Source organism: Sinohyriopsis cumingii, unplaced genomic scaffold, assembly GCF_028554795.1.
Source record: "Sinohyriopsis cumingii isolate HCF-2022 unplaced genomic scaffold, ASM2855479v2 utg001836l, whole genome shotgun sequence".
Taxonomy (NCBI): domain Eukaryota; kingdom Metazoa; phylum Mollusca; class Bivalvia; order Unionida; family Unionidae; genus Sinohyriopsis; species Sinohyriopsis cumingii.
Genome location: NW_028316067.1, coordinates 46,421 through 52,818, shown reverse-complemented (window position 1 = coordinate 52,818; position 6,398 = coordinate 46,421).

Below are 6,398 nucleotides of genomic sequence, written 5' to 3'. Positions count from 1 at the left end.
TGAATGAAATTGAACATTACCAATACTAAGGCAATTTGGATAGGAAGCAAGAATTACAGTGCAGAAACATTTCATTGCATGTTAAAGTTACAGTGGGTGACTGAATTTGCAATATTAATCATAAAATGCTCGGTAGATTTTGATAAAATGGTAAAACCTAAATTTAAAAATAAAACAGAAATGATTAAAACATGTTTAAAACATTGGGAAAAGCCATCCTTTACACCATTTGGTCAGATAACAGTTCGGAAGACCTTAATTATTTCAAAGCTTAATCATTTGTTCATCTCATTACCAAATCCTCTGAAAATGTTATCAGAGAATTACATTAGTTGGTGAATTTATTTGAATCTAATATATGCGATATTAGAAACCTATTCCAAGTAGGAGATGAAAATGTGATGACTTTATCCAAAACGACAACAAATGCTTTTTGGCTTAATGTTGTTACTGACATGGAAGCTGTTATTATAGAAACATCTCCCGGATAGGAGAAGATGTTATGAAAACATGTTTATGGACGAACTCCATTATAAGGGTCAACAAGGTACCCATTTTCTATAGGAAACGGTTTGAACATAATGTAATCTATATTAGTGATATGCTTACAGAGCAGGGAACTATGCTCTACTATGATTGCTTCAAAGCTAGATATGGTCTCAGTGCGAATTTTCTTGCTTTTCAAGGGATAATTCAGTGTGTTAAGTCCTTGTGTAAAAAGTTACAGTTAGGTAACTCGACATTGTTCAGACCGTTTATACCTATTCTATTTAGGAATTGTATTTCATAACAATAAAGGATGTAAAAACTATTACAATTTACGTTTAGAAAAGTGTGTTAAACCAAGTAGTGAAAATAAATGGAATGAAATTTTCAATATGAATATAAATATATGGCCTTACATATATACTAAAGTCTTTACAAAAAAAAGAAACTCAAAATTACAATGGTTTCAGGTTCGTGTTACTGATAGAATTTTACCAATGAATTATTTTCTGCATAAAAATAAAATTGTCCAGTACTGATAAAAGTACTTTTTGTAAATATGTCCCAGAAACAACATTGCATTTGTATTGGGAATGTGATGTGATAATCAAGCAGTGGAATGAAGTAATCCTTTGGATTCAGAATAAAATGAATACGGTGCAAACACTGTTATATTGGGAGATACAAGTAGAGATGAGATACATGAACAACCTTTTTATTTTTGCTTTCTTTTCGCCAAAGCACATCTATATATGTAAAATGAAAGGGGACTATGCCTATATTGGATGATTTGAAAGTTATTCGAAAAGATCACTATAATCTGGAAAAATATATTGCAATAAAATCTTAAAGGAAAGAAGTATTTATGTTGATTTGGGAACAATGAGAACCATTATTCCACAGTAATTATAATTATGTTTAACTCGAATACATGTTTATTAACATAATGTTATGGTGTACAGTGTGTCACCTAGATACTGTATATTTATAATTGTTAAAAAGGAGATTGTGTAATAAAAGAATGTGTGCATGTGTGCTTGCATGTGTATGTATTTTGTTTTAAAAAAATTCTTTGTTTTTTGCTTTCTTTCTCCTACACTATATTTAATATGCCTAGGACATTTCACTTGTACTGTGATCATGGGATGGTTTCCCGACACAATGGTCAAACTATTACGGGGACGATATAAAAAATAACAAAAAATACCTATGACTGGATTTATAAAAGACGAGAAACCTCCACTCAAACAGGTTGTGAAATTTCTAAGTTTGAATACCGACGACGTTACAAAGCGTAGACGTCAAGCCTGACACATTCGGTCAGATCATGCAGTGATTCCAATAACATGAATGAACACGTATAAATTACATTGCAGAACAATGTTAGTCTTTGCATTGGTGTATTCCAAACATTCTGCGAACTAGAAATATACCAAACTGGCTGAACGTCCTGTTCATCGTTCTATCTTACAGGACAAACTCCATCTGCATTCTCTCATAGAAAGTCAAATTGTCAAAAACTTGACCTCCCCGAATAAATAAATAAATAAATAAATAAATGTAGTCAATGGAAAGATTCTTGCTAGCTTGTATTTACAAAATGTAATCATTCTTTAAAAAATCACACGACATTATCACCACAGTTAGCATTTTCATTAGAAAATGGTTCCATATAACTGACAACGACCAAATTATTCTGCAGAGGTGCTTTTGTTTGCAGATACATTAACTGTGCGATAATTGTGTAAATTGAGTGCTATACATAACGCGAAAAATTTTGAGTTTTAATAAATTCGTGAACCACCAGTGATTTCTATGGTCGACTATATTGTATAATTCTAAAGGTTGAAGTGAATCATATTGAATGGCTTTGTGTTATGCATAACTACATTATTTGCTCTACGTATGCCAGTTGGAATTACAAACCATCTTCCAAAGCTATCAATATGTCGTCCAGACGTCCGATTTGATTCTGCGTTTATCGCCGAGTTTGGACACGCTTGATAAAATTTCACTTGGTCCATGTGCTACTATCCAATTTCTCATTTTCACAAAACATAAATGTATTCATCAATAACTGCTAGAATAGCAGGAAAAGTTTAATTCGAGTAGTGCTCTTGCTAGAGTTTATGATGATCCTGTATTATCTATGCCTATAATGACTATCCTAACAAAGAACCCAAAAGAGTAAGTCGACCTCAAAAAGGGCAATGTCTAAACAATAACTAGTTTTATAGTCGAAACATTTTGTTAAATTTAAGAATTTTCGAATTTTTTCAGGATGTTTAAAACGTTGTTGCTGCAAGCATTAGGATCGTGTTATCAGTGTTTCAATATATTTTGGCGAATTAAATGGAGTTCAATATATATTATTATAATGATTTTAAACTTTATTGATTGTTACATTTATCTTGATGAAAGCAAAATTGCTATGTTTTGTTTGTTCGTTCAAAAGAAACTCACTCTAGCTTAATCTGTTTTATAAACTGTGACATATTTACAAATATAACGATCAATAAGACTAACTCACAATACCCACTAGTCCTTAAGTCACAAATTTAAAATCATCCGTTTGGACCGTTTCTGGTCGTGTTTTATTTTAACTGTACAATTAATATTTGTATAAATTGACTATTATTAGAGATAACATAACGATCTCTGAAATGAATGAGATGTAGAGTGGATTGTACATTAAGAAATAGGTTAAAATGATAAATTATGACTGCACTCATTTCTCAAACATACTGTTACCATGAAAGTACACTTAGTACAGACACCATTCTTTATATAAGAAACCCATGACTACAACCGCAAAAGCGCCAACTATAAAGCATTTGTTTTTCGACGTGCATATATTGGACATCAACGAAAGACGAGTAATTTTCAAACAACAAATCAAATTCTAAATTTCAAAAAAACATTTTTCCTTTCTCTTATGAGTGAAATTATTCTTCGCAAAATATCTCGAATGACATAAAAGGGTGTCATTTCATTCATAGTTTTTTTTGGTCCTAAGTCAGAAATCTTGTTGAAATAATATAAACCCGAGACAGATTTAAATAACGAAAGTGAAAGTAAGTAATGTCTTTACGATGTTGTTTTAAATCAAAGATATGAATACTATAATGATCATAGTAGTCCATTAATTTTCGAACAATTAGACGACAATGTGCTCATTGTGGTTGTTTTATTTGAGAGAGAGAGAGAGAGAGAGAGATATTTGACAGATGCATTACTTATAGTGGAAATAATATTTTAACAACAGGTTTGAGAAATGTCTTCTCATGTTTTTTATATTTATTTGTAAGTTTGTATAGTGTAATGGTAGCAGAGAATTGTTTCACTACTAAGTTTTGAAGCTGAAAGGAGACATCATACACATAATGGCGCGAGCTTATGTATTCATATTATCTTATATAAATTTAGAGGTTTAATGAATACATGCCGTTCTAGCATTAATAGTCAATTTTATGTGCGTCGTTCATTAAAACCTTTATTTCATGGTTATTCTTCTTCCCCCAATCTTTTCTAAAACGTAAAATCACAAACACAAAAATGAATCATATTACACAAAATGCATTTTCATGAGCCTTAATAGAAAGTATGGTTCATTTCACAATACTTACGCTTTCAAAAGGTTCTAAATAAATGCAAATAGCGGAATTGCTATCTATATCGTGCAAGACCAATGATGACTAGTCAGTCAGATAAGGCAAACAATTAACTTAAAAGTATACCGTTTAGTATAACGAAGGCTTCATATCTGAGATTGGTAGAAATGCATATACTGAGGCTTTTAGAGAAATATTGATGTACTGTAAGGGCATTCAGTAGCGTAGGTGATATGTTATTTCTTTGTTTTCATGTTACATATATAGGTACCTTTGCATTATTTTATCAAAGAATGTTTGAACTTTAACAATAACTAAGTTCTAGTTGAAACATATTTTATTTGTAATTTCATGAATCAAGGGTGTTAGGTTACAATGTAATCAATGCTGTTCCCCCCAAAATATTAAGCAGGAATACTTGAGACCCAGATGAAGAGAGATAGACGTTTGGTTTGGTTTGTCGGTTTTATCCTCTGGTTTAACAAATTATTGGACATATCCTGCCGAGGAAATTGAACTTCCTTTTCAACGAACACACCAAGACAACTGTCTCTGAATGACACGGCAGGACATTAAACCAGCGACCTTTTGATTTCGAGTTTGACATCAACCAACTGAACTACTGCTTCTTCCAAAAGAGAGAGAGAGAGACAGAACTTTGTTGTTCATCCATGGTACAGGAGCACCTATAAGATTTTTCGTATCAAGGCAATTAGAGGAGGTGCGGTGTTCATGGATACACCATGGTAGTAGAAGACTCTGGCAGACTGGATGAAAATACTAATCTTCACCAATTTGTTCGCGAGTCAGCCACGTTTAACACTGTGCCAACGCGTCTACACCGACTATAAACATGAATAGGATGTGTTGTCATACTTATATGCTAAAACTTAGAGTTTTCTTGATAACATATACTATACCATTTTAAGTACCCAAATTGTATCATTAGAAAAACAGAGGATCTATAAAGAAGCAGATCCAATAACATGGATATCATCAGATTATTGCTATTTTTTGGGGTTAATTTTTCTACGACAGATCTGCTAGGAAAATATGAAAATCACGTGATTGTTAAACAAGCCATTTTGTTATGAAGTAATCTGCTGGAGTCGTTATGGTTCGCGTTGCTAGATAAAGTGTAGCGTTTTCAAATTCGATGTGTTAGCCTCTTCCTTAGAGAAAAGATTGCACGATAAATGTTTATTATTGAAGGCAGTTTCTTTTAAATAAATATTACTTGCATGGTCCAAAAAAGATGTTAAAAGTAAATAATTGTATGAATTTGACTTTTCACTAAAGTCTCCAGATACAGGTTTGTTTATATTTTGAATATCCAATAAGTCCAATTACAATTCGTGTAGCTCTTAAACATAGATGTGCGATGATGTAAATGTCAAATACCTATTCTCCATAACGTTCTTTGTTAAGAAGAATTGTATTATCATCAACTATTCGTGTAAACTTTCAGACAGAAACGCATACAAAGTTGATCAAATTGAATAATATTGTGTGACTAAACGGATCAGTATTTAACTTCTGATATTATTATCGTAAGAGTCTCTTTATGTATGCCAACATTAATATTTTACGAAAGTCCACAACAACAACAGCAAGAAAAAGAAGATATACTGCAGATACAACAACAACATCAACAATGGAAAGCACGAGAAAAACTCAACAAAACAGCAGCGGGAAACAACAACAACAACGACAGCAAGATAAAGAGACACAAGATAAAGCACAGACACAGCAGCAATAACAACAAATGACACAAGAGAAATCACACAAAACAGCAACACAAAAATCAGAAACAATGACAACTGACCTCATGCCAGTACTAAAGAAAAAAGGCCAGAAGAAACATCGGTAAACAAAAGGAAATGGAACCCGAAGAGAGAAGAAATTATTACAAACTGGACCTGGATGAAGAGCCGGAGGAAAAAAATGTATTCTGTGACGTTCTAACTTTGTGTAATAAAAAAAGGAAAACAAAATATCCGTAAAGCACAATACACCCTACAAGTACACAAAATCTAGAAAATTGTTAGGCAATTTAGATAGCTACACCCAAAAATATAGACCTCCCTTGAAGAAACAAATATTCACGGAAATACACAAACACATATTCTAAATAAGTATATAACATTTATCAACATATAACACAACGTCTCTCGGTACCCAGACAGTTAGATTGGTGCATCTCTGTAGTTTCTAAGAGAAATATAAAGGAAGGCCCTCCCCTCCAAACCTTCCCCCCCCCCCAAAAAAAAATAAAAAGTAGAAAATAAAATTCCAGACATA